This window comes from Haplochromis burtoni, unplaced genomic scaffold (genome assembly GCF_018398535.1).
Source record: "Haplochromis burtoni strain Fernald_Lab_line unplaced genomic scaffold, NCSU_Asbu1 Contig_130, whole genome shotgun sequence".
NCBI lineage: Eukaryota > Metazoa > Chordata > Actinopteri > Cichliformes > Cichlidae > Haplochromis > Haplochromis burtoni.
The window spans coordinates 765,955-784,848 of NW_024582491.1; the positions used below are offsets into that span (position 1 = coordinate 765,955).

The 18,894-nt window shown below is 41.9% G+C and overlaps 1 protein-coding gene across 2 annotated transcripts in view; it reads right to left on the bottom strand.

Annotated features, from left to right (window-relative positions):
• The window catches only part of ncalda (neurocalcin delta a), a 62,619-nt gene that overhangs the window by 43,128 nt on the left and 597 nt on the right, over positions 1–18,894 (bottom strand). The window contains exons 2-3 of one of the 2 annotated variants that reach the window (XM_005930179.3): positions 16,880–16,983; positions 2,072–2,136 (exon numbers count right to left, since the gene is read on the bottom strand). The gene's annotated coding sequence lies outside the window, so the exon portion shown is untranslated. The remainder of the gene's footprint in view (positions 1–2,071; positions 2,137–16,879; positions 16,984–18,894) is intronic. The other variant, XM_005930180.3, reaches the window with a different exon arrangement.

Genomic DNA, 18,894 nt, shown 5'->3' on the forward strand with positions numbered 1-18,894 from the left:
CACAATGAATACATATGTAAAGACCCAGCATACAAACACTCCCACAACTGCAACAGTCTTACAGAAATAGAGCCGCTGGGTTCACATACTGATGACTGCCTGCTGGGGAGAAGGGAACAGATAGATGCAGCTCTCCAATCAAATGTCAGACTTGATCAAATTCAAGAAGGAAGCTCAAAGCAGCAGAAGATATTTTGGCATTTTGATTTCTATTCACCCAGAACTTCCAGTGAGTCACACAGAATTTTTCCCCCAACTTTGGACAAACACAAAAAGGTTGATGAAAAATAGCTAACACTGTAAACAGACTGATTGCACTGCAGCGTGCACAGAGTGTTATCTACTTTCCCATTTAATTCTCACATGTGCGTATCTAAACTTTCAATTTAGATACACAAAAAGAGTTCCTGCCCAAAACAGCTAACTGTGATTGCTTCCATTGATAAAATATTATCTGTAAACTGAAATCAAAATTCAGTGACACCCCACCTCCCCTTTTAGATTTTAGATTAGCGGAAGCGGAAGAGGTTCCACTGACTCCAAGTGACCTCAAGCATGAGTGGGAGAGGCGCAGTTGCTGGCTGTCCTTGACTTTGCAGTAGACCTCTTATATGGACAAGCTGCAGCTGTCTGTAACTGTGAGATACATGTCTCTCTCTGTGTGTGTGTGTGTGTGTGTGTGTGTGTGTGTGTGTGTGTGTGTGTGTGTGTGTGTGTGTGTGTGTGTGTGTGTGGGTGTGTGGCTAACAACTAAGACTGAACATGTGTGGATCAAAGACCAAGGGATGCTCGGTCCATTTATCTCTTTTAATGTTAGTAACATAAAACACACACACATGCACATATTTGTCCGTGTCTTATGAGTAACAGTGTGTATGTGTAGTCACACATACACACTGTAACGGCCCTTGTTCAGAGGGAGATCTGGGGGCCTGGGAACTGTGTCAAAATCACACTGGGCTTCCTCTGGCTCATCTTGGAGTCATGGGAATCAACACTGACTAAAAACAACAGGGCTCATGCATGCCGCAGAGTGACAACTCCACATTTCACCAATTCAGACTGGACACAGCAAACCATCTTCACAAGGAAACGGAAAGAGAAATCTCTTCTTTATAATGATGTAGCTCATTTCAACAAGTGTTAGTACTGGAACATTTATATATTTTGTGGGTATCTGTGTCAATGTTCCCAGAAAGAAAAAAAAAACACACACATTAGGTTACTTCTACTCCCAACTGAGAATACCTGCTGCAGTTTCACATTAAAAGCTTTCAATATGGTCAAACACAAGATGACTTGTGTACCAAAGTACTCACAGAAAATACTATGTGGTAATCATAGCCTGTATAAAAGACAGACATGTCTTAAACCTGAAGTCTTTGAAGTGGTTAGCAGATGGGCGACTCCCTTGAATGTAGAAAAACTTGCTGTATTCCTCATTTTCACAATCAGATCCACCCCTCGCTTGTCACAACAGGTTTAAAAACACCTAAATCGTGATGATGAAAATGCCGGTGGCTATGTCTCTAAATTATGTACAGTCTATGGTATTTTCACTTAGCTTTTTCAGTTACACTGCTTTCACTATGGCCTTTTGACCCAAGTCAACAGGGCTTGATAAAAAATGATCAGGGTTACACCTAGAATTATGTTCCTGGCCTGTGACCCGTAGAATCAAAACGATCAGATCTTATTTTAAAAGACTGAAAGCGCCGCAAACTGCCACTACTATCAGCACTACTTTGAAAACTGAACAATAGATTGCTCAGTAATTATGAAAAATTTTGTTTTTTTTAAAAACAGAAACCTCACTGAAGCATTTAGTTTAATAAAGCTTAATCGGCTTAGTGTGCCACGGTGTTCTTTGCCTGTTATAAAAATCTATATTTGTAGGGTTGAAATGCAGAGAAAAGGTTGGTACAAACACGAGTGAGCAATGTGTTCCTCCTGATTACCCCACAGGTTCACAGTGTACCCTGGTTTGCTTTATCACTCTTTCATGTTGGAGGTGTGATAATATTAATGTGGAAAGAAACCAGTGGCTACTGTTTTGTTTTTTTGTGCTAACCTTTAGTGTAGTCTTCTGAGCGTACAGGGTAACGTCTTGATTTTAGAGCACAGGCTTGGTCAGATCTGCAAAAAAACAGGGAAAATGGTTAAACAAAACTAAGAGTCATCAGAAGCCTATTAGCCCACCACGACACCCATTCATTAATATGATTTATTATCTGTACACCAACACTATCGTACAATATTCTTGTGAAAATAAGGTTTTCATGTGAGTGCACATAGCTAGGTGAAAACCAAGTGCATCCCATGATTCAGCAGCTTGTAGCTTCAATAACTCAAAGTAATCTTTAGTAGGACTCTGTCAGTCTCTCACTGTTGTGAAGAAATTCAGGCCCACTTTTCTTGCTTTAGTTGAGGTTTGCAGGCGCTCGTTTATGCAGAGCTCCCGTTTTCTGGGGGGGAAATCTAATATAACTACTGTACATTTCAGAAGGAAATAGTCAAATTAACTTGGAATTATTGGAATTAAGCTTGGTCACTAGGTCTGATATATTTAGAACAGAGCAGGAGAAAAAAACTGGAAAAATACCAAAGCTGAAATCTTATTTTTGAACAGCAAATCCTTCTAAATCTAAAAGTAAGGACAGGCCCAGCTGTGTGCTGATTACTTGAAAGCTGATCAACAATCTATCTGTCTAAACTGTCATTAAGCCTCCAGATTATTAAAAGAAAAATGAGAAAAGAATAGAAATTATCCTTTTTTTAAGACGTCAAAGACTGTCTGAGTACAACGTGCAATGAGGAGTGAATGGAGACTGAAAAAAATGACAATGCAGGACTTCGGTTCATTATTATCCTTTTTACCACAGAGATGAGCCATCTTATAATAACTACCCTTCAATTCCAGGCATCGTTTTTGGACACCGAGCTGCATGACCTTCTCTTTGCAACCGCAAAGTGTTTGTCTCAGCTTCAACAATGAGAGCTGATGCCATTAAAGCTTTTTCCTGTTGGGCGGCTGCAGGGGAAAGTGTGAGGAAAGCTACCTTCCGTGTTGCAGCGGCTGAGGGAACAGAACAGCTCCTGAGGTTCCTGTCCTCTCTCCCCAGGCTTTCTCAAACAACACAATTTTGGCACAGCACAGTGTGGTAGCCACAAACTCTGCAGGCAAACTGACAACTCTGCATGTGTGTGAGAGGGTGTTTGTGTGTCAGTGGAAGCAAAAGAGCATATTCATCATTACACAACAAAGGAAGAATTTTTCTTTTTTCTTTTTTTTACGCAGACGCACAGATTCGCTCCCTTTCTTTTCTCACATATAGCCAGAACACTAGCGCTTTGCATTACCTTATGAATTATGGAAAAATAAATTGTTTTTATTGTCAGTCATGTAGAAATGTTGAAACAGTATAACTGAATCTCCATGACTTGCTGAGCATTAGCTGTGTGTTTGCAGAGCAGCAGCAGCATGAGCCAACTATCTGTATCTACACAGGAAACATTATTGAGCTGCAGGTCACCTGTGTTTTGGCAGAGCTCAGAGCCCAGTACACAGTCACTGTAGCTACATGGCAACCGAATAGCAGAAAGTCTGGTTCACCAAATGACATGTATAAAATATAAAGCTATATCGGCTGCTTTTGAGGCTTTATTTTACAAAATAATGAGAAGTAAAATCTCACAATATGAAACTATGATGATAAGGTGCTCATAATGACAACAGTACTGCAAAACATCTATTCTGTGATACCTGATACAGTGCATTATTGGCGGTGGTGATGGTGAGTGTGTGTGTTCTATAAATCTAGAATAAATCTTTCTCGAAAATAAATGTTTTAAAACCTAATCTATCAGTGTGTAAAGTCTCACTGCTTAACGCCAGTAAACTGCAGATTGCACTCAACTGAATTATTACTGATACAAGTTGATGATTCAGTGAATATCACTTCCGTCTGATGACAGTAATATGAGTGAGTTGTTGAGCATATCCTGAATATTTCTGTTGCCACGCGCTACTGTTTGTACCACTGTTAGCTGCTGTTAGCCAGAGTTAGCTGCTGTTAGCCGGAGTTAGTGAAGCTTTCTTTGAAGGGGATCTAACGTTGTTGGAATCTGACACTTAACAAATAAACTCTGATACGATGTGAAAATATAAACAAACTATTTATCAAAGGAAAAGTTATTTTTAGGATACTCAAACCTAACATTAGCTGGTGTAACGTTAGCTAATTAGCTGTTGTAGCTGCCAACTAGCTGCTATTGTTGGCTCGTTGTCAGTTGTCTGGAGATGATAGAGTTTCATGTCTAATCTGCTGAGAATAAGTAATGAGCCTGTTAATGCAGGTTTTTGTGCTTTAGAGCCTTGACCTTGGTTTAGGAGAAGAGGTCTGAATGTTTTTTAGCTTTAAGTGTGACATACTAATGCTGATTTTTTCAATTCAAATTTTCTTTGTAAGACCTAAAACTGACATCATATTCAAAAAAATGAATCTTTATTCAATGCAAAATTTTTGTTACATTTTATAATTTCCCCCAAAACTACATGAAGTTACATCATCTTCTCACTTAAACAACTGAAATGAGGCCCGCTGTTGGCTTGTGTTCATTTGAGAGTGTTGGATAGCTTTAGCTGATTTGTCTTATTTAGCTTTGTAAACATGTCTGTGTTCAGCTAAGTAAAAGTGATTTAAGTGTCTGATTCGGTTTGTTGTTATTAATGTCTTCGCCTGTTGCTATCAGTGTGAGCGGAACTATGTGCCTGCACCACTGTGTTTATGTTGTGTATGCATGAAACGTACGGCATCATAACATATTGGAGGCTGACCTGTTGGTCATAATTGGATATAGCTGATAATACTTGAAGTTTGCAGATTCTGGCTCATAATGGTAATATAAAAGATTGTAAACCTAATTCTAAAAAAGTTATCACATTATATAAAACTGAGAATTTGTTTTTGCAAATCCTTACATGGTGTTTTTACATGTTTAAACATTTTTTGGAATTGGGTTGTGTGTACCGTTATCTATTGTAGAAATGCTTTCATTAAATGTAAATTATTTTCCCCTGCTGTCCCTGCAAACAACTTACTTAACTTCTATTAACGTGTTCCTAATGCATAGGGACCAAAACAAAACACGTTGCCACCAGTATATATGAGTAAGAAGCAGCCAACACAATATACTGCAATATTAATACTTTATCCAAATTATAATGGGGGGAATATCTGCACCGAATTAAGATAAATCTGATCCCTCACTTGGCAATAATAGGGATTGTGACAGGAAATAAAAGTGAGATTAATGAGAAAATAAAATAATAATTATCGTTCAGTGATGATGATGGCGCAGTATCATTGCTCTACGCTGTGGGAAGAGTCGAGTGAAAGGGCCTCCGTAACAGCTCCAACTGTAACTCCAAACATGAAGTGTTGCTGCAGTGGCTTTCCCAGAATAGTTATTCAGTGGGAAGGATTTGCAGTTTGGAAGACAAATAAAGACATAGCACATCATGTGATAACACTTTTTAGTGTTGGGTAATAATATTAGGGAGCTTCTCGATAAACATCTCAAAATAGACTTGCTGATGTCAGAGAAAACATTTCTCTGATCTTTTCTGTGAAAAAAGAGACGCATAATGTAATAATATAACTTTATCACATCACCTTCCAACCAAACAGTAAGCAGGGAGAGAAAAGAGAAATAAAGATCTGAGAACACATTTGTATACAGATAACAGTCAATCCATCAAAACACATTCCCATAACAATTCCTTCAATACACCGACGTCTTTGAATCATGTGGCATTATTTGCCCTGGCTTTGTGAGCTCTGGTTTGGCTCAGAGCAATGTTAATAGGCCTATGAGTGAAAGCAGAACCACCAGTGTTTACGCACACTCACGTTCTCACTCTTGCTTGACCGCTCTCTTGCACACACAAACATATGTAGCACGTAGCTGTCCAGGGCTTGAGCATATTTCACACACCATTTGTGACTAAAACAAACATTAATGACCTGGTAGTTGGCCTGTCTGATGTCCGTATATGGAATGTAACTTCTGGCTCAATAACAAAGTTAGTCAGGGAAAAAGAGGAAAGCGCTGAAACAAAACTAATAATAGCATGAAAAATCCATGACGAAGGCCAGTTTTGGTTTTCAGGAGATGGTATCCAATGTCATTACATCATCACGCAGCCATTTAAGCAGGCTAATACGAGCTCACCGTAATGGGCCATTAACCGTTATGGATAGCAGTGTGGCCTTCTAATTTCATCCATTTTGGGTTTTGTGAAGTTGTTTTTTCTTTTTTCCAGTTTCTAAAAGCCTGTGATGGAGTGGCTTTTAGAACCCCCCACCCAACACACACACACACACACACTGTGTTTTCATATCTTTGTGGGGACATCTAATTGACATAATGCTTTAACTAGTCGCTTACCCTATGAAAAATGAATGAATAATCCTAACCCTTAGCCTGAACCTAACCATAACCCTGACACTAAAATCACATTTTGAGTTTGAAAAATGCTTTCAAACTCGTGGGGACTGGGATTTGTCCCCATAAGGTCTGTTGGTCCCCACAAATACAATAAACGTCCAATTTTTGGTCCCCACAAAGATATGTAAACACGAACACACACACACACACCTGCAGGTGCATGCTTTCCATCTGGAAAGTCATGGAAAGGAGGCACAAAGGAAGTAAAATAATTTAGATACAGACACACACACACACATAAGTGTGGGGCGCTAAGGTTGTCTTTGAACAAAATGTGACAACCGCAAGACCTCAGCCTTTCTCTGGTACCATGGCAACATGTTCTATGCATTTGGTAGGTGAGGGAAAGGAGCAGATTCAGGTGTAATCAGTACAACAGTCATAGGGATCAGCCACTGAAATCTCCTCTGTGTGTGTATTCAAATCAAATTCGAGCAATTGTGTTTAATGAACAGAAAGACTACGTTGCAAGAGATTTACATTTTATTAGCAGCAAGCATCCTCCCGAGCTCTATTTTTCTAATATATCTGTGAGGATAAAGCATTCTTATAAATGACCAAACATCACTGACAGCTGAACAAGAAAAGCATGTAATTGAACTTATGCATGTTTATCTGACCTGCTTTGCTTCATTTTAATGTGGTGAAGCTGAGCTCATGCTGTTTGTGCTTTTGCGCTGAGGCAGGCTGTGGTTGTGGTTTGATGGGCACAGGGATCCCAGCCATATTGAAATCAGGCAGTGAGTGGTGCACTTTATGAAAATCAATTACAAATTGCTGGCCCCAAAGCAAATCCATAGTGCAGATAAGATGGCATATGGGACACTGTTCTGGATAGATTTCTCATAGTGTTGTATTAAGGGACATGACTTGCATTTTCTGTCTCTAAAACCTTCTGTAATGATCCGTTGTACTCATTCTGAATGACAAAGTTCAAATTAAACGTTTACCTTTTGTGCTTTGTCTTCAAATCTTTAAATTATCCTACCTACACAAGCAGGCGTCATGCACAGGCTGGCCCTGCACCCCAACAGTGGTGGGTACACAACATGATGCAAGTGTGCTAAACAGGAATAACCCTGCGTAGCAAACAAGATTTTAAGGACTGAATGTAAAATAAAAAATAAAATGGCATTTAAAACTACATAATGCAGAGAAAGACGTAACAATGTATTGCTAATCTCCTAGGACACCAGCCCGGGCAGTGTGGGTGTCTGGACGAGACACGCTTGCTTGCTCATTCGCTCATCTGCTCAATAAAACTGGGCTGCGGCTGCAACGTGTTGTCTCCCTACCATATTTGATGTGGTACACTCCCACATGTAACCCCCTCCTCTTATTCACTCTTCCTCTCACCCTCCCATACTCGCAGCAGACCGGCTGTCATGATTTGCAACCCACTCGTGAACGTTTACCTCATATAACTGTCGCTCCGGCAATCTTTCATCCTACTTCTCCTCTGCTGCATACTGGGTGGCAAACTGGAGCATTATATAAAGAGAATGTGGGCTACACATGTGTGTGGATGTGTGGTTTATTCACCTGTACTAGTTACAAAACTTTCTAAAATTCATTTTAGGGTAATTAGAAATAATAAAAATAATACTGCTGAGTTCTGACCTTTTGTTTTTTGTGTGGTTCAGTTTTCCTCCAGTAGTTTTTCACAAGATTTCCTTAAGTGTTACTATGCCTCCTTAAGCATCATTCAACCATTAGACAACCTCACAAACACAGGCAAACTAAGCAAAATGAAAAAAATATTTCACTCAATTCAGTGCTATTTTATTTTGTTCATACACCGCCAAATCACAACAGTCACCGCAAGGTGCTTTATATTGTAATTTACAGACCCTACAATAATACAGAGAAAGCCTCAATAATGACACAACTGCACACGAACAAGCACTTGGTGACAGTAGAAAGGAAAAACTCCCTTTTAACAGGAAGAAACCTCCAGCAGAACCAGGCTCAGGGCGGCATAGCCATCAGCTGTGACCAGCTGAGAGGAGGAAGCCAGGACAATGACACACCAGTTCCCTTTAAATGCCTTTATTTCAGAAGACAGTTTTTGATTGTAGCACATGTGTGCATTAGAAAATGGAGCATAATCTCATTCTCTATAGTCCACTATAGTCGCTACAAATCCCTCTAACTATAAGGCACATACCCTGATCTTCACACTTGTCTGCCAGTGACAGGCCTTCCAGCCACCACAGCACTCTCGATGGTGGGAAAGCCCTGCACTAATTCAGGGCATGCCCATTGACTCCTGGCCAGTCAGAGTGTGAAGCTAAAGCCTGTCAGTGAGGCTTAGCAAGTCCTCTCAGTGATGCCATCACTTCTGACAATCTGCCTGGCCTCAGCACTGCGGTGTAACTTTGTGGCTGCTAAAGTGTTACAGTAGCACGTACAGTTTTTAGCAGTTCAGCTGTCAGTAACTGCCTGACTCTTATCTTGCTTTTTAGCATCACCAGTGTGGATGCCTGTCAATGGTTTTGATTTAGCTTTGTGTAGTTTCACCTATGTAATATTCAGTGCTTCCTACATACACCTTACTTAGGCAGGTCATAGACGTAGAGTTGTGAAAAACAAAGTACCCCATATGGAAAAGATATATATAAATCTTATAAAGTTTGTATCTGTCTTGTATGAAACTTGTATGAAAAGCATACAAGAGTGAAAACACATATAAGATCCCTTGAAAAATTATATAATGAAACTTGTATGTTTTGTATACTTACTAAAAAAATATATGAAAGTAATGAGAAAGTGGCCACTTTCATGAGTAAATCATATATGTTTTTACTATTTCCTTTCCATATGGGACACCCTTTTGCAGTTCAAAGGTGCTACATATTAGGAAATAAGAAAACAAAGCTAAGACTAGGGATGGGTATCGAAAACCGGTTCTTGTTGAGAACCGGTTCCCACTGTTTCAATTCCTTGGAATTGTTTGCCATTTTTGCAAACGATTCCCTTATCGATTCCAGTCGCCCCGAATGACGTCACCACGTTGCGGAGCGTCATTTACCTGGCAGGAAACATGGCGGCTCAAACGCTCAAAAGTTTGGTTATACTTTACGAGAACGGATGACAACAGGGCAACTTGCAATACTTGCAAAGTAGATATTTCATTTAAGGGAGGAAACACTACGAATATGCAAAAGCATTTGCTCACAAAACACGCGATGACACGCGTTTTTAATTCCGCTCCGGACTCGTGAATCTCAACCCAGCAGCAGCGGTAACGTTTGCACGTCCTCTCCCGTTAATGCGGCAGGTAAATAATCAACTAACAGTGCATATTATGTTTGCGCAATCTGCCTTATTACAAAACCTGCCATTACTGTGCGTTTAGGTGACCATGATGAGAGAGACAGACAGAGTCTGGTTGGCGCTCGCTGGCAGTTCTCACTGCAGTCTACCGGTAGCGTCTCCTTTCAGGCCAGGATAGACGAATGTCACCGCGCAGTGACTAAGTTTGTGGTAAAAGGCTTGAACCCATTTGCCACAGCAGATGGTAAGTGAATGTGTTTAATTGTAGGCAGGGACATTACTGAATATTCTTGTGACACCCCATTGAAGAGCCGTAGGCTGGATCTCTTAAGATCTCACTGTTGGGTTTGTAAGGTTATGTTACTCCTAAATTTATATCTCGTTCAAAGAGAATATATAAAACAAAGTTCTAAGCTAATCAACCTTAGTGTTCTCCTTTTTTAAAAAGAATCGATAAGAGAATCGATAAAGAATCGAATCGTTAAACAGAATCGAAAATGGAATCGGAATCGTGAAAATCTTATCAATACCCATCCCTAGCTAAGACGCAGACCTAGTATGCAAAAAATAAGTGCACCCTGTGATTTAACAGTATCTAGAACCACTTTTAACACCAACAATTTGGAAGTAATTGTTTTGACTTTAACAGTAAGGAATGTTTTTGACAAAAAGCTCCCCAATAAAGGCTGAAAATGAGTGAAAAAGCAGCTGATGTCCAAAGAAAACTTCACAAAGCCCGGGGAACAATTGTTGAAAGACACTTCCAAAAGACCATCAGGGTGTACACCTCACCCCTGGCGTCGTTGCCCACCTCTCAAGCTGAAATACACGTAGACATTGAGGGCTAGCAGGAGGGACCATGCGCTTACCTGCTGCTCTCTGGCAGGTAGCTCCATGCCCTCCTGGGTTTTAAATGCACCTTAGAACACACATGCATCAACACTACAATGAGCGGGTGGAGGGAGGTTTGGAGTCTTCTCTCACCCCCGTTCTCTGCGGCCTGCTGGAGCGGGGGGGCTAGGAGGAGGAGTTGGCCGTCCGACTGCGGTCTGGAGTGTGGGGCCTCCCTGCTGCTGCGGAGTCGGGGCGGTCTGCCTCTCCCCACCGCAGGGAAAAGGGTAAACACCACCTGGGTCTGGGTGCAGTTCCCCCCTCCAGGGGCAAGGGTACCTAGACCCGGTTTGTAGAGTACGCTTGGGGAGTGTGATCGTGTGTACAGCGTCTCTTTATGTCTGTCTCCACGTTGGTTGAGTGTGGAGTAAGTGCATATGAGAGCATGAGGGTGGGAATGGATGTTTGTGTCTGTGTGTGCCTGTATTCTGTGTCTATATGTCAGGTTGGGTATCAGACGCCACCTCTCTGGGGACATCTCAGGCCCTCCAAGGTTTGGAGGCCTATCTCCCCACCACCACTTCCCCTGCCAGTGGCGGACTCCCTCAGACGTGTCGGTGCGTTGGTGGTTCTTTGTGTCCGGGGTGGGCGTCCAGGTACACACCGGCTCACTCCTTGGCGGCCGCTTATCGGGGCCTGGAGCCTGGGGCTCGCTCGGGCCACTTCGGAGGTGGGGTGCCCCCGGCCTCTCGGCCTGGGGCTCGGTCACTCAGGCACAGCTGGCTGCCGGCGGAGCTCACGGGCGCGTCACTGCAACTCCCCCTGGCTTCTGCTCCGCGGCTGCTGAGTGAGCCCTCATCTGGGACTCTCCTCAGCTCTTTCTGGGACAGTGGCGCGGCTGCCCCTCTGTTGGTCTTCCTTGGTCTCTTGTGTTCTGGGGGCCTCTGGATGTCTGGAGTTTTGATCTCCTCCATACCTGCTTCATGCCCTGGAGGACGGGGCTGTGGCCCCCCCACACCCTCTAGCAGATCATTACATGAAGGAACCTTTTAAAAAACAAGCGCGTCCATGCTCACAGGTGTACACACGGGTGATCACACCCACAAACTACACCCTTTTTGGCTCCTACCTCAAAGCACACTGTGTTCTGTTGATCTTATGTGCTGCACAATAATGTTTAATATTTAGTATTTACTGTCATATTCCCATATATCATTTGAGAATACAGCACTGCGGCTCAGCCCCCAAGGACGTCGACCTAGAGGCAGACCAAAGCGGAGATGGATGGACCGAATCAAGGACGACGTGAAGAAGATCGAAGCCGATCTGACCGACGCCCTTGACCGACCCAAGTGGAGACGACTTTGCAGAAAAGCGGACCCTGCAACCGAGCGGGAAAAACGCTAGGAGGAAGAAGAAGATTGTGATGTTGTTTATTCTATTACTCTTGTTCTCTTCTGCTTGTTTTCTTTTTTCTTTCTCAACAGGTGATCCAGGTGATCAATAGATGCATTTTTTTCTTTTTTTCCTGCCCATGCTGTTGTTTTTTGCCCTTCTCCCCCGTCCCTCTTCTCAGCTGTTTCTCTTTCCCTCTTTCTTTCTCCCCTTCTTTCCCTCCAGTCAAGTCTGTCCCGTATTCAGTAAGTGAAAATAAAATAAACAATAAAAGGTGAATCAAATGGACCATTACTGGCAAGGCTGGGATGGTCAGTTTGGTAAAGTAAATCCGTTGGGCATCTTTCTTTGCCTTTAGACAACAATTCTGATGGCAAAAGAGCCAGTGCCACTAGGCATGAATTAAGTAATGAATATGGTATGTAAAGCGCTTTGGGTGCCTTGAAAAGCGCTATATAAATCCAATCCATTATTATTATTATTATAAAAGAGCCAAACGGGACAGGCAAAAAAAAAAGAAAAAAAGAAAGCCACTTCAAAAAACTGGCAAAAGTCTGGCTTCTTGGAAGCAAAATGTAGACTTTTATAGACTTTTGCACACAATACTGTAAAGATCATGACTACCAATATTTAAAACAAAAAGCTGCTTTACATGAGCTATAAAGGGACAAATGAAATCCTCTTTTTTTGTCATTTTGACATGAAAATGTTTTTATGTAGGATCTTGTGAAGCCCATCACAACACTGCTAAGACGCTGGCAATTGGTCATCTCTAGCTAACAGAGAGAAAAGTTATGGCAGACTGACAGATATACAGAGAAACACATACACAGAGCAGAGAGGTTAAATATAACAGACAGCTGGTGTGTACAGCTGACATTTCAACGCGAGACACAGAGGGATGTAGCTTTCTGAAGGACACCGTGCATATCCTCATACCTCCACTCGCCAAACAATTAAATTAACAGTTATTTGTGTCTGCCAAGAGGATTAAGCTGTAAAGTGCTATGTCATGTCGTAAAGGCAAACAATCTCCCTCTGCCCCGCTTTAATACAACAGTCTGAAATCAGCATATACACTTACAGTAAGTATGTTTGAGAGACTGCAGCTCTATTATAGTAAACCATTTCACACTCTCAATTTCACTAAAATCTATTATTACGTTTAATGCCAACAGTGCTTATGATCTAACACAACAGACAGGCACTCAGCGCAGCGCCGCGATGACTCACAGGTCAGAGATCCGCATCGAACCAATTGGGAGGCCAGGTGTCAGCGCTGTCATCTCTGACACACAAAATTACTCTGTGACACGCACGAGAGAGAGACGTCGGGCGCCTTTCATTCTCGTAACCTCTCGAAACATAAAAGGCTGCTTTAACTGCTTTCTGTAACATGGCAACAGATGCGTTTTCACGTCAAAATCTTAAGATGATGTGAACTCCTATACCCAAACGCTTAATTGTGTCCATTAGAGTGGTGGTTTGATTATCTGACACAAATCAAGACCTCAGTGGATGAAGGACTCCAGGATCCTTTAATGAAACTCATTTCATTACGTTTGTCATCCAGTTCCTGTTTCTATATTGGTGTACTTCTACATGAATGTCACAGTGTTACCATACATGGGTACGTTTTGGTATTCATTCACAAACATCAGCACTCGGTTCACTGTGAGCAACACCTAGTTTCCATGTTGTGCTATGTATGCAAAGCATAAGACTGCGTGGTATTAAATAATTATAATAAATCACCGAGCTGTTTTCTGTGCTTCATTTCAGCTGTTAACAGATTTAATTCATCTGCCTCATGCACATCTTTATTTGCAGGGAATGGCAAAGATAAAGATGGATTTATTATTGTTTTTACTGTTACAACAATCTTCATGCCACAGTGAAAAACGGAAGCAGATCCATTCAGCCTGTGATGACACAGGGGCTGTAATAAAAAAAGTCTGGCTTGCATGTTGAGGCAGTAACATCAGTCAAAGATCTCTCAGAGGGTTCTTGTAAAATTAGGTTTCGGTTTGCATCACACTGCCATCTCTGTGAGTTACTGCAGCTAGAAATCTAAATGTGACATCCTAAATACGAAGAACAGGAACAACAGAGTTTTTTTTAAAGTATTAAACAAACACTAGACTCCACCTGTGAACGCATGGGTAGGGTGCTGGGCGCAGAGCTTCACCTGACACCAGCGGACGGCACATCATGTTCTCACTTGTCACCACCGCGTCTGTGCGAACCATAAAGCAGAGTCGGAATGATCAAGTTTGATCTCAGCCGCACTCATGTGGAGCAGAGCGCAGCCACAGGAGAACAACTGCAGAGCTCTGTGTGAAGAGGGGTGAACTTGGATGCTGGGATATTGTGTGCAGGTGCTGTGCTGCTTCAAGCATATTTGATGAAGCATGTGTCTTGACATTTCTTCTTCACGGGACATCGTGGATACACTGTTTTAGCTTCAGTCTTTAGCTTGGCATGTGACTGCAGTGATCTGGGTTGTAAATCAGCGAATTGCATAATACTGCACTCAAAAGTGTTCCAGCCCTTGTGATCTCAATATTTATAAATGAGCTTCCCGCCTGTAATTTGACCTGTTTACATCCTGACAGCAGTATTGAGCTCAGTGAGCTGCAGTGTAGCTGCATCCTTGGTTTAAATGAGGAATGCCAACAATCCTAGCTATCCCTCCTGGGAAAACCGAAGGACAAGCGCAGACATTGTTTCCCACACTGTGCTCATCATGTTAGAGAAAACGAGCCAAAGAAAATCAAACGACCAGCTCACAAGTGTTACCATGCTGTCATAGCTGGCTGGATTTCTACATGTCAGTTGCCCATCACAGAGAGCATGTCTACTCTTCTCATCCTGCATGCTACATACATATTTTTTTTAATTTCTAGTAATGTGTATATGATTTTAATTTGTGTATGATCAACTGCCAAATACAAAAAATACATCACATATATTTTTTACTGTATCTTAAAAATAAAAATGACAAGTAAGAGGGGGGAGGAACAGCTAACGAGAGGTTCCAACTCAGACAACACTGATAATGAAAGTGCAAGCAGGGAGTGACTAGGCAGCTAACAATGAAGTGCTGTACATGCAACCGAATTGGCACAATGGGAATGCTAAGTTGCTGCGTGTACAGACAATGTTGCCTATACACTGTAAGTTGCACTAAAGTTATTACAAGGCACCAGCATGTTGGGTCATGAATTAATATTGTACAAAAAAGTGTCTGTGGCCCAACCATGAGCTGCTACAACCAACTAAAAGCGCTGTTAAGACCATTGCTGGTGGAAAAGTTAGTCTAGGGCTCCATTGCCTTTTGTTTTGATATTCATCATCTTTTAACAGCCTTTGAGTTTACAGGGTGCTTTCGTCTCATGAACTTTCTGTTAGAGTGCAAACACTTAACAGAAATTCATACCAACACCCAGTAAACGTAGCATGGGAAATAGGTTACACTGCATGCTCTGAGACCACACCGTCAACCACGATGCTGCTCAACGGTTTTCTACTAACAGACGCGAGCTGTCACTATATGAAAGTACAATAAAACAATAGGATATAGATGTATATAGATCTTTGCCTGTCCACATCTTATTCAATAAGCAGATCCTATCAATGCTTGAACATCTGGTTGGGGTAGGAGCCTGTCGATGAGGGTCTACTATTCTTTCTCCTTATGAAGCTGGAGCCTCTTTAACTGATACTATAAATAATGAGGTTTTGCCAGCTTTAAAAAAAGACATTGTTGGAAAAAGGAGCTGCCTGAATCACTGCTCAGTTACACACAAGCACAGCAAACTTAATGCGGTTCTGAAAAATAATATGAAACAATATATCTCTAACTGAAGCTCCATTCAAAATTTACCAGTGAACTTTCTGCTTCGACATGTTTTCATTTGTAAATCACTCAAACATGGATGATTGGCCTTTAAGGACACTCCAGGCAACCAAGAGGTGTGGGCATGACTTTCTACAAACCCAATTTAGGGAAGTGAGTGTTTGATATGCTTATAATGTAAGCCCACCTACCCATTTAAAAAACAAATGCAATACCACAGCTATAAGCAGAGCGTGTGGTACAGTGCTTGTGTCCCTTTCACTACACAGAGCGAAGGACTTTGGCATGCAACCCACTGAGATGAGTTTGTATGCAGTCCTCCAAAAAACCCCAACAATATGCAGCCAAGCGTAGACGATGTTGTGCGAAGGTCAAACGCCGATTGGCTGAAAAGTTGTCTAGAACAGGAAAGAGACACCTCCTTCACCACAAAGGGAAACATGTGTGAAAAAATAATGAACGATCAAAATAGCAGCGTGAGAAGAACAGTGCCGCAGCAGACTGTTTGAACTGTTTCTAGCAAATCTTTTTTACAACACATATATAAAAGCAACACTACAACCATTAACTTGGTAAGATAAGTGTGGCATTGAGTCTTAGTTGGTTTTCTAGTAAAAGGGCGATTTGAGTTCGAATCCCAGCACTACCCTCCTCTTAGGGGAGGAATGGTGTCCACCATGAAGCTACCACACTGGTGCTACCAGCTGTGGAGACCCCGTGTTGCTTGTTTTGGTATGACGGTTAAATACGTCATTCGTTTTCTTCCGCTTATCCAATTCAGAGGGGCAGGGGATCTTCTTATGGGGGGGCTGGATCCTATGAAACATCAAGTGTTTGTTCTTTTTGGGCTTATAATGTGCTTGTGCTCCCTAGAAATTCATATGTAGTCAGCCTCGTATGCATTTCTTTGGACTGTGGCAGGAAACTCATTCCAGCCAAAGCTCTGAGACAACACTGTCGATCACTTTGAACCCAAATCAGGTAAGTAATGAAAAGAATGCCACTCACCAAGGTGAGCTTTCTTTCCACGCAGCTGGGTCACTACTTCTGGTAGATGAATTTATGCTGGTAGTCCTTATCCACCGATAACTTAATCTGAAAGTTACCAGCACCTGAGGAAAGACAGAAAATATAATTTTTAAACTTCAATTTAATAGCAGGACGACTCTACCAGTAGAACAGCAGTTGTTTATATGAAGCTTATGTGTGAGTTCTATTAGGAAGATCTGTAATCAGTCATCTGCCTGCTTTCCTGGGTGTTAGGCCTCCTTTGAGCCAATCAGCCTCCACTTTGCATGCAACCCACCTCCTCTCCATCTCCACCTCACCGACACCTCAGCCAGAGCTCCATCAAAGCCTCAGTTCATCTTCACCACCAGCAGCACCTAGACTCTGGGGGGGTGGGTCCTGTCCTAAATCCTATCACTGCTGGGATTTCGTGCTGCCACGATGGGTCATCGAAGTCTAATCGCAGAATACATGAATTTTTCTATCACAATAAATCATGTTCAGTTCAGAAGTGAATGTAGCGTATTCAACATGCAAGCACGAAGTCTGTAACCATAAATGTACAATTCTTTGTTTGTTAGAGTGCATGTGAGTTAATGATTTAGGGTCAGTGACCCACACAGGTGTGAGAACTGGTTTGACTGCAGCGCTGCCTGTACTGACTCTTGTCATAGACTTCACTTGATTAAAGCTGCTCAGTTGCAAGTTGCCATTTTCACTATTGTACATTGTAACACTTTGAACCAGAGAACTTTACACTGTACCCATTCATACACATGCTACAAAGAACCATGCGGTGCGTTGCCCACTAAAACAGAAGACGCTGCAGACTAAACACTGCACAATCCTAAGAAAAATACAAAGGAGACCTATTATGCTCATCTTCAACACTATTTGTGTACTACTGGACTCAACCAGAGCAGCTTTACAATATTCACAGATCAAAATCACCGCTGTCTAAAACAAGTAGCTTTACCTTCTCTCCCTTCAAAGCCACCCAGCATTCTTGTGATTGGCCGCACCTCTCAAACAACGGGTGCCTGCGCTGTGTGCATGAGAGGACTGTATCAACAGGTCCACTCTCAACTGTCATCACACACAGTGTCTCACTTTTAGGCTTACAGACTCGTTATTTGAAACCTTGTCGATAGTTAATATGAGCATCATCACTGCCCCATATCTCCAGTATATATATTTCACTTTGAGCAAGTCATGCGCTTTATCACATGCTGTCATATAAAAAACAGAAAGATCACTTACACTTGAGTAATATCTTACACTGTTAAAGCATCCTCATATTTATCCTCAAATATTCCAGGCCTGACCAGAGGGCACGTCTTTCTTCATAAAAACTTCTCCCACAGTCTAACGATCCGCCTCCTTACTCAGATGTCTCTCAACACATGTAAAAAACTAAAGACAGATGGTGTCCTTGTGATAGATCTGCACCTACCAGGGCTGTGGACTGTTGACTGTTACATGTATCTATCTTACTGCTGTCATATTTTCATACAACACCAGAAGGGAATTCAAAATGATCCAATACATCAGAAAGACTTCTTTACGTTTCTAGATAGGGGAAAAAATAAAATAAAAAATAAATAAATAAAGCGTTTTTCACTCTTAACACAAAACCCCAGCTTGTCAGTGCTCTCTGGTGGTCAAACTCAGATTATGGTTCCTGTTCTTAGGGGCAGTTTGCTATGTCTGTCACTCCTGCGGTCGCTTTTTAAAGCCTGGCGTTCAGATCTGATATAATATGTCTGAATGAGCACGGCTGATTTATCGGCGGTGCCTGTCATCAGAGATATGTGATGCATACAGACTAAACAGAGTTAAGGTTTGTTTACTCTTCACCTGTGTGATAAGGAGCCGGCTGTATCTCAGCCACCAGGAAAAATCTCTCCAAGGCAGATAAATGTGGGCGTGTACATCCACACTCAACTTCAGTTCATATGTAATGAAATGATCATGGGCCCGAGTAAAACAGGAGGCGATGCCTGCCCCCCCCCTTC